Source organism: Electrona antarctica (genome assembly GCF_951216825.1).
Source record: "Electrona antarctica genome assembly, chromosome: 20".
Lineage (NCBI taxonomy): Eukaryota > Metazoa > Chordata > Actinopteri > Myctophiformes > Myctophidae > Electrona > Electrona antarctica.
Genome location: NC_136801.1, coordinates 31,656,538 through 31,672,187, shown reverse-complemented (window position 1 = coordinate 31,672,187; position 15,650 = coordinate 31,656,538).

Below are 15,650 nucleotides of genomic sequence, written 5' to 3'. Positions count from 1 at the left end.
CGTCGTCACAAGTCCATATGAGTGGCTTCTGTCAATAGAGAGACAGAAAGTGTACACGAACACCTGAAAGGCTATTATTGGTAATACAACAAAAGAAAGACCCTACTTCCAAAGGCCTTTACAGCTCTCACCCACACACAGACAGACTGAATCCATGGGGAACAGTCCATGCAATTAATGCACGCACGCACACTCACTCACTCAGCCAGACAGACATTACAATTCAATGGCTTTGAGTCGTCACAAGTCCAATGAGTCCAAATGAGTGGCTTTTGTCAATAGAGACAAAAAGGCATGACATGGTTACACTTTAACAGAAAGTGTACACAATAATAACACAAGAAAGCCCCTCTTTCCAAAGGATCTCTCACTCACTCACTCACTCAGCCAGACAGACATTACAATTCAATTATGTCCTAATGAGTGTCTTTTGTCAATAGAGACAAAAAAGGCATGACATGGTTCTAGCATCCCACTCTCTGCAGGAGAGGGTCACACATTAACAGAAAGTGTACACCATAAACACATGCACAAACAGTGAACAAAACCACACAAATACACACAAAAGAAAGCCCCTGTTCTCTAAAGATTTCTAAAGAGTCTTGTTTATACATGAGTCTGAATAGATTTCTTTTGTACATACTATAGACAACAGCACACAAAGCATGTATAGAAATCTATAGAAATTATGTCCATTATGTCTAATAATTACACACAATAGAACAAAAGATATATAGAACAAAAGAATATGGTCCCACTGCCCTATTTAACTACTATCATCATCTAATCTTTGTGTTGGCCAGAATCCTTCGTTACATTCCAGTCTGAGTGAGATTGATAGAGGCAGGAAGCTGAGCTCCTACTACCATCAGATAAGAGAAATGCATGTGCACACACACACACACACACACACACACACACACACACACACACACACACACACACACACACACACACACACACACACACACACACACACACACACACACACACACACACACACACACACACACACACACTATTCAGAGCAAGAATATGCCATTAGAAGAAATAATGATGACTGCCCTATGGCATGTCATTTCCAAAGCTGTCATAATGGCAATGACAGCCTGCTGAGAGTGGAGGGAATAGAGCAAGTAGAGAGATCAGTTAGAGGTGGCAATAGACTCAATAGATTCCTTCAGAGTCATCAGAGAGCGACATTTTGGATTTTCTTTTGTTTGATGCTATGGTATACCCAGGTCTCAATGAGTAAATAGGTGAAGTGTAGAATGGATTCTACATTATAAATACAGTATTGACAATCTGTAGATTTCTGCACGTCTTAATGTCATTTGTAGGCTAAAACTGCAGCGTCGACTTGTGATTTACACACACGTGATCACATGGAGTACAAAAGGACTTAGTCCAGTAATAATGTCATTTGACCTCTAACTAATTGCAAAAAAACCAAACTCAACTGATTTAGCATCTTCAATATATCCTGAATAACAGAAAAAAAGTTGCCTGGAATTGTCTGAGGGGAAAGTGTTGAAAATGGCCTGTACAGTATGGCCACCATTGACATCCTACAATATAACAGGCAATATTGTCTAAATTTCCTTATGCTTTAAGTAGCATGTGACATATATTGGCCATAGCAACTTGCCAAAATGTGATCAGCACATTGATCAGCACATTTGGGCAAGTTGCTATGGCCAAATTTAGCCCAATGAGTGTTTTTATGCAAAACTAATGCTTGGAATGGATTCAGCATCATGAAAAACCCCTAGTTTGATATGTCACATGCTACTTAAAGCATAAGGAAATTTAGAAAATATTACCTTATAATAGGATGTCAATGGTGGCCATACTGTACAGGCTATTTTCAACACTTTCCCCTCAGACAATTCCAGGCAACTTTTGTTCTGTTATTCAGGATATATTGAAGATGCAAAATCAGCTGAGTTCGTTTTTTTTGCAATTAGTTAGAGGTTGATCCTGTATTTTCCATAGATTTCCTGTACTAACTTGAGCTGGCAGTGACGGTCCTCTAGCCACGCCCCGAAGAAGACGCAGTGGTGTGTCGAAACCGCTCAGCGTTTGGGTGGCTTTTTATTGTTTTAATTATGTGATACAGCCCTGTCACGTTATTAGAGGCTTCTAAAAACTTAGCCTTGCTTAAGAGTGTGCTTGAAGCCCGTCCCGATGGGACCTCCCTTCACTACCCTACTAAATCTCTACTTATTATCATTTTATCAAAGACAACAAACAGGAAATTAAGTCATAGTCTGTAATTCCGGCGTGCACCTGGGGCAGAATCCTGCTTCCTGTCGGAGGTACTGTTAATTGAGCAAACCCAGAACCTTCAACCTGTTCTCCCATTGGACAAGGAGTACCACTTTGATGTCAGGAATGATAAAACCCAGTGGTGGACACAGACAGTAATTAAGTACAGTACATTTAGCCTACTTGAGTACTGTCTAACACTAAGCTTATTGTACTTAGCCATATTTGTTCAAACAACTATACTGGTTATGGTTATGGGTAAACATGAGCCAACCGTTGGTGCTCATTTTTGCACCAATTTAATAAACTAGCAGACCTAAAAGAAGTGGATCGTCTCAAAAAGCCAAACACCAGATTTGTGAACAGTTTCTACCCACGCTGTGCTGACAATACAGGCCGCCTCACGTTCCCAAAGTGGGGTTCCATAGGGTCCCCAGCTAAATTATATAATATATAGCATAAAAGTCAGTTCAACCATTTTAACCGTAGTATATCCATCATCAACTATTTTCATTTTTTGTTTGAACATTTGATTTAAAGATTTGATTTATTGGATTTGATTTGAACAGACATAACATACAAGTTCTTTCCCTCGGAAAGACGACTGATAGATGTTGTGCTGGTGAGGTAAGATACCCTAGGGGGGCTTATGTGAGTACCTCACCAGAGTCACCGCTAGAATTTATTAATATTTGCCATATGAATAAGTGTGATTGATTTCCCCCCCAAAAAGGACAAACGTGTTTCTCTTATCAGTTCAATAAGAGACACCTCTTTTCATTTCCAAATAAGGGACCGTTCCTGATTTCAAGGGACGGTCGGCAACCCTATGATACAAGCTGTGGCTCATGGCTCAGAGCTCTGTGTGCTGGCACACTGCCAAGATGTTCCAAATTACCTCCATGTGCCAAGAAATCTGTCTCCCAGGCAGTGGCGGAAAGTAACTAAGTATACAGTATACCTGTACATGTACTAAATTTTGAGGTTATTCCATACTTTTACTCCACTACATACATATCTGATGCAAATGAAGTATTTGAAAACTCCACTTTGCAAATTTATGTCAATATTTACAAAACATGGATTCATCACTACAATCAAGCCAATGCCATGCAATAAATGTATTTTGGCTATTTGAAAATAGCCAATCTTACAACCTCACAGCGGGTTAATTACGATGCAATGCACACATTTTGAAACGTAAAAAAAAAAAAAAAAGAAGGAAAACAAAAGAAGGAAAAACTATTGAAATTGCACACTTTTGGTATTCTAAGTAAATGTTGATGCCAAATTTGCCAATACTTTTGCACTTACTCAAGTAAAATTTTGATTAAAGGAATTGACTTGTTTATAACGTATACATTGCGGTATAAGTAAAACGCGTGAGTACTTCACTACTTCTTCCACCAGTGACAGCCAGTGTGATGTTCCAAATTACATCCATCCATGCTGCCAAGAACTCTGTCTCACAGGGCTTGTCTTACACTGTAGAAATTAGCCTTCAAGCTTTTCTTATGTGAATAGGTACACTTTTTATTACATAAAATGTCAGCCCATTTTTTCCACCACATTGCTGTGATAAAAACCTCCCTGTGCATTTTACATATTATTCACAAGGATGCTCACACACACCAAAGCCCTTGTAGTGGTGCCGGTCCACGGGAGAGCAAACTGAATAGGATCTTCCCGAACAATAAAGTACGAAAGAAAATAAATGCGCATTTTGCCCTGTTTCCATCCACTGATAAAATGTGATGCTTGGGAGATATGAAATAAGTTCATGGAATAAGCAGTAGGTGGCGCTATTTTGCCTGTCAAGTGAGACGCATATTATTTGACATATATTTTACTTTTTGACGTTCTTTTAGGCTATACAAACAAATATTATACACGGACTGCCTCTAGCTCTAGCTGTCCAGAGTCTTTCAATCAGGCTGTCTGTTAATAGTGGCCTATTCATGGTTATGTTTGAATCGGGTCGGACTTGGTAAGCTATTCATTCACAGGTCTAATACAAATATTAACACACACACACACACACACACACACACACACACACACACACACACACACACACACACACACACACACACACACACACACACACACACACACACACACACACACACACACACACACACACACACACACACACACACACGTATTAAAACACTTAAATAAATCTTCCATAATTTATTAGATAGACATTTGACCCTCACATGTATGGTAGGCTACACGTGTGTGTGTGTGTGTGTGTGTGTGTGTGTGTGTGTGTGTGTGTGTGTGTTCATCTAATCTTTGCTCAGCACTTTACCTGGGTAAATAATGGTTTACGATAATAAAAAAGAGCACCTGTCCAGTGAGTCTCGCTTCAGTTCAAACATGTTGATGTTGGTGTCATAATTTTGCATTGAAAACGTAGCATTGAAAACACATTGGTGACAGACAGGTGGTGGTTTGTGCATCAACCATTCATCATTATTTGAATGGCAGTTTATTTGTACAGGACATTTCAACAACAATGCAATTCAAAGTGCCTTACATAAGACATAGAGCTGCACCATGTAACTTTCCAGTTCTGCTCATGCAGGGATTTGAACTGAGGGCTGAAAAATAGAGCCTGCCTTCTGAAGTATTGAACTGAATTATGTCAAACAAAAAACAGGATTGTGTCAAAGGTCATGTCAAACCTAGACCCAGGATCTAGACGTCTGAATAGAACAGCAGGGAGACCGAATCCATCTAAATTTGCATTCAACAGCGCCCACTTCAGGGTCACATAAGACACACTCGTCAAGTTTGAGACCGAACGGCCTGATCCCTTCCAAGTTATGCCCAGGAGACCTTTTTTCTTTTTTTTTTTAAAGATTTCATTTTTATTTATTTTTATGAACCCTACAAATAAAAAAAAATCTTCCCCCCAAGGGGTACCTAAGTCAAAAAAGTTTGGGAACCCCTGATGTAGATGATTAACAATAATTGTAACTCTTGAGAGTTAATAAGGGTCTATTTGGTTACTAACTCCATCTTTTAAATGAGGACCACTGGTGGTCCCTGGTAACCTGACTCCACCAGATGGGGCAGCAGAGAGTACACTGGGTTCCCCCCTCCTGCTCCCATCTGGGAACTCTCAGGCAGACTTGATGCCCGGCCACAAAACGGCCTGGCCAATCAGCAGCAGCTAGAAGCTAGAAGCTGCTGCTAGAAGCTGCTAGAAGCTGCTGCTGATTGGGCCTGATTAGGTAAATTCCCAACACCTGCTAAATCCTCCAAACCTGTATCTTGATTGGAATCAATCTCCACTCACACTCAGTCACTCACACTCCTCTCAGTCATGCAGCTACACAGACACATCCCAGGCACACTTTGGTAGCCTGGTAGGCCTATAGCCCTGTCCTGTTTGGATGACAATATTGCCTTTCCAACAGATTTTTTTCTTTTTCGGGTCCTATTAACGATAACCGATTAATCAAACCCATCCCTAACACACAGATTCCGTGACTTTATAGGCAGATGATGGCTGACTTATAGGCAGATGATGGCCGTCTGACTTTTAAGTCAGACGGCAGGCCGGACACAGAGATAGGGGAGAGAAGCCTCAATTAAACAGGACAGCCCAAGCGTGCGTGAGAGTGTGTTTGTGTGATACGGTACTTCCCTCAGTTTGGGTTGGTACAGTTGGTACTCAAATCCTATCCTGTCCTGACTTGCAAGATTGGTTCCTCACCAATCTTATAGCACACACACTGTTCGGGGATCTACCATGAGAATAGTCAAACCAGGCGCCATGTTGCACAACCTGGTTTACCGTGTCAGGGGCCACAAGTTAAAGGCCCAGGTGCTCGGATCAGCACAATATTGGGCTAGATTTGAAGGCAGTGTGATTGTGTTTTAACTGTGGTAAAAGGTGCTTTCTATCCTGGTGCAAGATGGTTAGTCTAGGCCTGGGCCATGGCTCAATGGTCCAGGCACCTTGGCTGGTAATCCAGTCTGGCAGTGTGCTGCGGGTTCGACTCCCGATCCCGACGGCCTTTACTGCATGTCTTCCCCCCATCCCTTCCCCATTTCCGGTCAGCCTACTGTCTGTCCCTCCATAAAACATATAAAATAAAGGCGAAAGCCACAAAAAAACATAAAAACAAAAAAAAGATGGTTAGTCTATGTTATTTCATTCTTCATCCCCTTAACCCAAATAAAGCCTACACAGGTGGGTAAACAAATTATGTACACTTCGTTCCAACCACGGGAAAGGTTTGCATAAAAGGGTGATCACATAATACATGTATTTCCATACCAACTAAGGAAAACGCTCATATGTGCAGTTGTACAACAACTGCACAACAGTGAAAGGAGGTGAAGGGAGGGCAATGGTCAGAGGAGGCAACGTAACGAATGCATCATTTTGAGGATTTGCTATCAGGGAGACATTGACTGTCTGAAGAAAGGACTTCTGCAAAACACCCTACTCTCAGATTTGAGACACGCACGCTGGCATCCAAAACGTGAGATCACCTTTGTTTCAACTTGTGTTCATTGGAATACGGGTAGTTGTTGTTTTCAGGAGAACAGTGTTTTTGTGAGTTGTTTCAAATGTTTAGTTGTGTCATTGTCATACTTTGCTGAAATCCATCCGTTATGTCTTCTGTCTCTTCTGAAGCGGTGGCAGGGCGCACACACAGACCCAAGATGAATAACACACTGGAGAATGGCACCACCTCCTGCTTACCCTACCTGTCCGACTCCGATCAGACCCTACCGACTGCTGTCAACTCTCTCAACCTCGTCCTGGCTGTCCCCATCAACAGCTACGTTCTGTGGATGCTTCTGAGAGGAGCCGGTGGCACGATAGCCTCAGAGTTCTTTTATATCAACTTGACTGCATCCGTGATCATCTTTTCCCTGGCCTCCGTTTTTCACTTTGCAATGGTCTTCACACGCAATGCTGTTTTTTGCACGGCTCAAGAACTTGTTTCATACACTTTCTTCAGCGCTTCTCTATTGTTACTGTGTTGTATCTGTGTGGAGCGTTTCGTCGCGGTGGTTCACCCCGTGGTCTTCCTGAGGTACAAACATCTCCGGTACAGGGTGGCATGTTGCTGCGCCATGTGGCTGGCGGCGCTTGCATTCACCTTGGTTTTCATTTTTTCAAGAAAAGTGTGGTTGTACATCGGTCCAGGCATTGCCATTGTGTGCATTTCTGTGGTGTCTTTCTGCTGCCTCTCGGTCCTCAGAGCTCTGAAACAGCCCGGCCCGGGAGAAGGACAGAGGGACGGCAGAGACATGAAGGAAAGGGCTTTTAGAATTATTCTGGTCAGCTTGATAGTAATGGTAGGGACTGTAGTGAGCTATATGACCCATAATATACTTGTCATACTGAATGTCAGCCCTGTTGCTTTACAAATCACATATACAATAGTCATGATGCCAGGCTTTGTTTACCCTTTGCTCTACATCCACAAAGCTGCTGGGAAACTGCCATGCTTCAAGGTTGGGGGGGCGGCGGTGGCTCAGGGGTAGAGTGCCTGGATGGTAAGCGCAAGGTAGCCAGCTCGAACCCGGGCTCCCCCAGAGTTACTGTCGAAGTGTCCTTGAGCAAGACACTGAACCCCTGATTGCTCCCGATGTGCTGGTTGGTGCCTTGCATGGTTTCTGCTGCCATCGGTGTATGAATGTGTGTGTGAATGGGTGAATGTAATGCACAATCTCTGTAAAGCGCCTTGGATAAAGGCGCTACAGTTGGAGGCCATCGATATTGTCCTTTTCTTTTTGCTGAGGTTTGCGTGATCTGCGCAAAAGGACAGTTAACCCATTTTGGGCGGGAACCCCTTTTGGTGTTTTAAACATTATGTTATAATTTAGCTATTGAAAAATAGCAGATCTACAAGCTCATAGCGCGCCACCGAGTGGCGCGCTACGAGCTTGTAGGTCTGCTATTTTTGAAAGATCGTGAAAATATTTATTTCAGAAAACTGGAGGATTTAGAAGGATTTTTTAAAATTTTGAGGTCAGGCCTAAATGGGTCAAATTATAAGGGACAATATCGGTGGCACCCAACTGTATATAAATGCACCATTTACCATGTATTTTACCATTTGAACGCAGGATAGATCTCTAACATTTTTCTATATTGTACATATTTTCCCTTATTTCCCTGCATGTCTTTATTTGTTCTGATGAATTGAAAATGGAGCACCCTTATGAAAACAAGTGATTTTCTGGTTTTATCCTCTTAGCAGATTTTGTATTGACCTGTAGCCTATACTTTCATTGAACTGCACCCATTCTACAAACTGTTAATAACATTCAATCTTTCAAACAACCAGACCTGTGCATAAAATTATCCACTGTCAGACAGTTTAAAATTATTCATGTTATTGAATTGCTCGTGGTATAGAGAATGTTTTTATTTATTTTGAAATGATTACATTACGGATTACATAATTACATTGTAATTATATAACATTGTTGTTTGTTGCGACTGTAGGTTGAGTGTATACAACTGGAACCAAATGGACACACTTGCAGATCTGAAACTCTCAGAGTTAAATGAACATTGATGATGTTACAGTGTAGATGGGGTCCCATAAATGAAAATCGTATCAAATATGGGTCCGTGGCACATAATGCATGTCAATCTGGGGGTCACCATGTGTCTTCTTTTCTATCCATTATGTCCACTCTTGTTTGAGTATGGACTTTTTTTGACATTTATTTACTTATTTAATTGTATGTTGATTTCCTTATGTATTATGGCATGACTTATATATTATTCCCTGTATTATTGTAATTGGTGACTTTCAATAATATACTAGGAATGTTCTACAGAAGTACTGCACCTTTAAGTCACATGACTGGGTTCTTCACAGCTGCTATCTGATGAATGATTACTATATACAATTTGATTGGTTGTCTAAACCTACTGTTGTGTATTTAATGAATGTCAGCCTATTCTCAAACTATGCCTGAAGAAGGCCGAAAGGCCGAAACGTTGCTATATGACTCTTTAAAATAAAGTTCTTGAACCAGCAAGTGGCGGTGTGCGGGTCTCTCCTCCTTCCTCATAACGTTTGCTGTACTGCCAGGACCTATACGCACCTGCTATAAAACTGAACCGGGTTGTGCGGAAGTCATCCCTCGAATCTGGGGGTCAGGAAAAAAAAAAAAGTTGAACATTTAAAGACCGACTCTTTCAATATACAGTAAATGAAACTGAAGAATTTTCACCTGTTGTTGCCAAAACAAACCACAGCGCAGTGTATTTGGCAGCTTCAACACACATTAAATCTATCCCCGTAGAAACGCATTCCAATAATACAACATGAAAGCCTTGCCGTGTTTATTTTTCACTAGGCAGGGGTTTTGCCCCCGAGGCCAAAATACTGCATGTCTTTTTTTTTTATGAAGACGGTGTTTCGTTGGGGGCACAATCCATTCCTTTTTAGGCATTCCTTTTTTTGGTTCAAGAACAAAAGAACGGAATGTAGCAGTCAAAGACGGATGAAACTGAATCTATATATATTGGATTACAGAACATACACAATTACAATTCATTAGAAAAGTATATGAGACGGATGTTACTTATATCAATAGAGTACTGAGTACTTATAGTATGATATACTGTGACTTATACCCATAGAGAACTGAGTGATATACTTTTACTTTTGCCCATAGAGTACAGAGTAATGTGATTATTGTATCATGAAGATAAATGCCATGATTTTTTTGTGAATGTAACCTTGCTGCATCTTTAATATGTGTGTCCGCTCTCCTTTATGAATAAATTGTTGAATGTGCGTATTCGCAGTTGAACTCGCCTCTTTCCCAGCTCCAATCCCACCAACAACAAAGGCCTCTTCAGTCTTTTTTCAGTTTTTTTTTTATTAATATCCTGTAGCTTCTGGGGGTTGCAATTTTTGCAATTTTAGACATTTATTTTAGACCTTTAGGGACATGACTAAAATAGGGACATCAGGGTGAAAGTGTTGTTGTGAAATATTGACAGGATCATTTTTCGACCGCGGTTGAGATTTTGGATTTCATATGCCATGCCAGACTTCCCGGTCCTTCATTGGTTTTCTTTGAGGCAGGACTCCAGAGAAGGGAAGATATAACCTCATGATAAGATCTGTAGCAGTGGCCGGGAAAACTGTGTTCTTCTGGATTGGACTAGTGAAGAAACACGGGGAAGGTTGCCATATATTAAAGAAGTCGACGATGGGTGGCTCTTCCAAGAGATATTTTGCGCTCTCATTAGAAGGTGGGTGTATTAAAGTGCAATCCAGCCATATCTCTAATTTCTTTGAAAGTGTCCATGTCTCGGAGCCATAGAGTAGAATCGGCTCAACGGTCGTCCTAAATATGTTTACATTGAACCTCTTACTAAGTTGGGATGACCAGATCGTATATGCATGTCATTGCAGGCTGACCAGGCCATACCCTTCCTCGTTATTTTGGGAAGAAGATATACAGTATGTGACAAACTAATCACAGACACAGATGTTCTTTTTAACATTTCCTGAAAATTGGCAGCAACAATATGAGTGTTGGACAGTAGAACGGATGGACAGTATAGCCATCTTTAGAGACCCTAACCGCCACTGGGGCTAAACATACCGGAAGAGAGGAGACTTTAATGAAAGGAGACGATCTGTAACATCCCCAGTCATGTGGAAGATGAGAGGAGAAGAGCAGCTGAGAGGAGAGGAAGAGGATGAAGACATGAATTATTACACAACTCATCCCCTGGTCACTGAATGTCACATTCCACTCTTTAGGGAGAGTGCAGATGAGCAAGGGAGGGTGAGAGGGAGAATGAAGGAGAGAGAGAGAGAAAGAGGGGAGAGAGGGGGGTATACTGTAAGAAAACATAGGCTGAGAGACAGGCAGGCAGGCAGGCAGGCAGGCAGACAGACAGACAGACAGACAGACAGACAGACAGACAGACAGACAGACAGACAGACAGACAGACAGACAGACAGACAGACAGACAGACAGACAGACAGACAGACAGACACTCAAGTCTTCTGCATCAGGAAGTTGTCATGCAGAATGACAACAGAAATTCTTATTTGACACGGTAACGGCTTTGAACGCACCCACGTATGGCCCACGGGGCCCCATGGAAGCACTAAGGCACGCCGTTGCTCCAATCCACATCTAACTTGGGGAGTGTCAAGGAATAGTCACACAAAAAAATTAAAGTACACATAATCACTGTACTGTACACATACTGTACTCTAAGCCTTAAGAGTACAGTATGTGTACAGTACAGTGATTATGTGTGCTAAACACTCCTGTACTTCCCCTTAGAGTCTAAGGGGAAGTACAGGAGTGTTTAGCACTTCAAATGGACATAACTCCCCATGTCCACTGTCCATCAGTGCAATATAGAACTGGATTTAAAGGTTGTGTAGCGACCTTTAAATTCACAAAGTTCACAAAGTACATGTACATGTACTTCTTTTTTAGGTCTACAGCCAATCTCTTCACCAAAAATAACCAATCTACAAGCTGTGTTGTGACATGTGAGCTCGTAGATCGGCAATTCATGGCTAATGTTCACCTCAGAAAATGAATGCTGGGATGGGTTCAAAATGGTAAAATCTTTTAAATTAATCATTTATTTCTCCTCTCTCTCAGCTGACAGAAACAAAGCTAAGCTTTGTGTTCAGACCTGGACAGTCTCCCTCTCCCCCTCTCCCCCTCCCCCTCTCCCTCTCTCTCTCTCTCTCTCTCTCTCTCTCCCCCCAGACCTGGGAATTTACAAACACAACAATAACGAGCAGTTTATGGCACGCACGGACAACACACATGCACACAGGAGATACACATGGAAAGAGAAAGCCATTACAAGTTGTATTTGAGTTTCTGTGTGGTGCCTGCCTGCCTGCCTGCCTGCCTGCCTGCCTGCCTGCCTGCCTGCCTGCCTGCCTGCCTGCCTGCCCGCCTGCCCGCCTGCTCGCCTGCCTGCCTGCCTTCCCGCCCGCCCTGCGCGCACAATAACAGTCACATTATGTGCTTGGCTGCTCTTGGACAATGTTTATCAGAGGTTGAGGTTAAAGGTATACAAGGTTTCTTTAAGAGCATCGGCAAGGCACTGCTGTTAGCAAGGCTCCGTTGAAGGTCTTTCACCCTGCAGTTTTGTTCTTATGGACTTGCTGAAGCTGCAGTTCTAGTTGGTTTGGAGTACTGTATGCTGCAGCATTAACTGTCCGGTAACTGTCCAGGTAAATAAAACTTTGGGGCAAGTGGAGTCTGCTTTCAGGTTGCCCGACCGGCCCGGGCGAGTGCTCTTTTGAGAGGGGATGAAACTATCTATGAACACTACACAAAATATAGAACACCTGAACGTGGCCAGAGCGCTCTCTGCCTTCTGGTCTGTGAAATGCAAATAAGAGCACTGTTTACCTTCGACGTGCTGTTTTCACTGTAGTGTTGCTACATTTTATGATCTAAAATATCTATAAGTGCTGTGAACCCATAGTCATTCATAGCTATACTGTACAGTATGTAAATGGTAAATGGTGCATTTATATAGCGCCTTTATCCAGAGACCTTCATCATTATCATCATCATCATCATCTTTCGACCGTGGTCGAAATCATGGATTTCTCAATGCCACGCCAGACTTTCCGGTCCTTCATTGCCATCCCCAGTTCCTGCTTACTGATGCATGTGTCCCTAGCGATGACATCAGGGAACGACAGTTTTCTACCTCTGGTCTGCTTTAAGGCAGGATTCCAGAGAAGATGGCCCCTGGTGGTTGTCCAGGACCCTTAGCAGTCAAGGGCCCCTGGTGGTTGTCCAGGGTCCTTAGCAGTCTGGACTACCACCAGGGGCCCTTGACTGCTAAGGGCCCTGGACAACCACCAGGGGCCCTTGACTGCTAAGGGCCCTGGACAACCAGGGGCCCTTGACTGCTAGGGGCCCTGGACAACCAGGGGCCCTTGACTGCTAAGGGCCCTGGACAACCACCAGGGGCCCTTGACTGCTAAGGGCCCTGGACAACATGGGGCCCTTGACTGCTAAGGGCCCTGGACAACTACCAGGGGCCCTTGACTGCTAAGGGTCCTAGACAACCAGGGGCCCTTGACTGCTAAGGGCCCTGGACAACATGGGGCCCTTGACTGCTAGGGGCCCTGGACAACCAGGGGCCCTTGACTGCTAGGGGCCCTGGACAACATGGGGCCCTTGACTGCTAAGGGCCCTGGACAACTATCAGGGGCCCTTGACTGCTAAGGGCCCTGGACAACCAGGGGCCCTTGACTGCTAAGGGCCCTGGACAACATGGGGCCCTTGACTGCTAGGGGCCCTGGACAACCAGGGGCCCTTGACTGCTAGGGGCCCTGGACAACATGGGACGCTTGACTGCTAGGGGCCCTGGACAACCAGGGGTCCTTGACTGCTAGGGGCCCTGGACAACCAGGGGCCCTTGACTGCTAGGGGCCCTGGACAACATGGGGCCCTTGACTGCTAGGGGCCCTGGACAACATGGGGCCCTTGACAGCTAGGGGCCCTGGAAAACCAGGGGCCCTTGACTGCTAAGGGCCCTGGACAACCAGGGGCTCTCTTACTACCATGTGCCCCTGGGGGTCATATACTGTATATATTTGCATTAAGACCTCAGCATACAGTACAGGCCTCACATTCTAGCTGTCTGACTCTGACTAGCAAGAACAACATCTGACTGATCAGAGCTTTTATTTTTACAGGAAAATAAATGTAAGTAAGAAAAATATAAAAATAAGAAAATATTCGCAGGTGATTTCTTAAGCAACAAATCCCTTACAGCTACAGTACAGTAGTTTCTGTACCCACCCGACTGCCCGTTCTGGGTAGCGTGGGATCATAATGCTCTAAAACCCAACTAATACAGTTCCTATTGTCATTCAGGACCAAGAGCCAACCCCCATGGGAACCAGAAGGTCCTCCGGTTCCATCCCCGCCCCGCCTTCACCAGGATCCTCCTATAGCTTCTTGTCCAAGTGTCCTTGAACACGAGTCTGAACTCCTAACTGCTCCCTGAGCGCCACGGGGTGGCTGACCACTGCTCCTGGTAGTTAGGACGGGTCAAATGGCGAGGACTAATGTCCCCACGGGGATCATTATGAGTTCGAGAGTGTGTGAGAGACAGAGAGAGAGCGCACATGAGACTACATTTTCTGGTCCATCCAAGGGCAGACAGTTGAGTCTCTCTCCTTCAAGCACCACTTACAGTAAAGAGCCATCTCTCTCTCTCTCTCTCTCTCTCTCTCTCTCTCTCTCTCTCTCTCTCTCTCTCTCTCTCTCTCTCTCTCTCTCTCTCTCTCTCTCTCTCTCTCTCTCTCTCTCTCTCTCTCTCTCTCTCTCTCTCTCTCTCTCTCTCTCTCTCTCTCTCTCTCTCTCTCTCTCTCTCTCTCTCTCTCTCTCTCTCTCTCTCTCTCTCTCTCTCTCTCTCTCTCTCTCGCACGCACGCACGCACGCACGCACGCAGGAGATACATGGGGAAAGAGAAAGCCATTAGAAAGTGTGTGTGGTGTGTCTGTGTGTGTGTGTGTGGTGTGGTGTGAGGGACAGGGAACAGGTGTGTTTGTAAGACATATCCAGGATGTCACATAACTCTCCAGCGCGCTCCATATATCTAAAACATAACTGTGATGGATGGAGTTAGAAGTCACAGGTCCTCACCCCAATCCATGCTCCATACCGCGTGCGTGCGTGCGTGCGTGCGTGCGTGCGTGCGTGCGTGCGTGCGTGCGTGCGTGCGTGCGACACAGCTGTGAATATTACACAAAGTATATGAGAGATGGCAGACACGATATACTGTAATAACTACGGATGACGTCTGGCCGCTCTGCACCTCCGAGACGTTCTATACAAAGTAGTTCCGCTACAGCGATTGGTCAGAAGTTGCTGGAGGGCGTCATTGATTTAGTTTTCTTAACGTACTGTAGGAGAGCCTACGCGTAGAGCCTATGCGTAGGAGAGCCTACGTGTAGGAGAGCCTACGCGTAGGAGAGCCTATGCGTAGGAGAGCCTATGCGTAGGAGAGCCTATGCGTAGGAGAGCCTATGCGTAGGAGAGCCTATGCGTAGGAGAGCCTATGCGTAGGAGAGCCAACGCGTAGGAGAACCTATGCGTAGGAGCCAACGCGTAGGAGAGCCAACGCGTAGGAGAGCCAACGCGTAGGAGAACCTATGCGTAGGAGAGCCAACGCGTAGGAGAGCCAACGCGTAGGAGAGCCTACGCGTAGGAGAGCCTATGCGTAGGAGAGCCAACGCGTAGGAGAGCCTATGCGTAGGAGAGCCAACGCGTAGGAGAGCCTATGCGTAGGAGAGCCTATGCGTAGGAGAGCCAACGCGTAGGAGAACCTATGCGTAGGAGAGCCAACGCGTAGGAGAGCC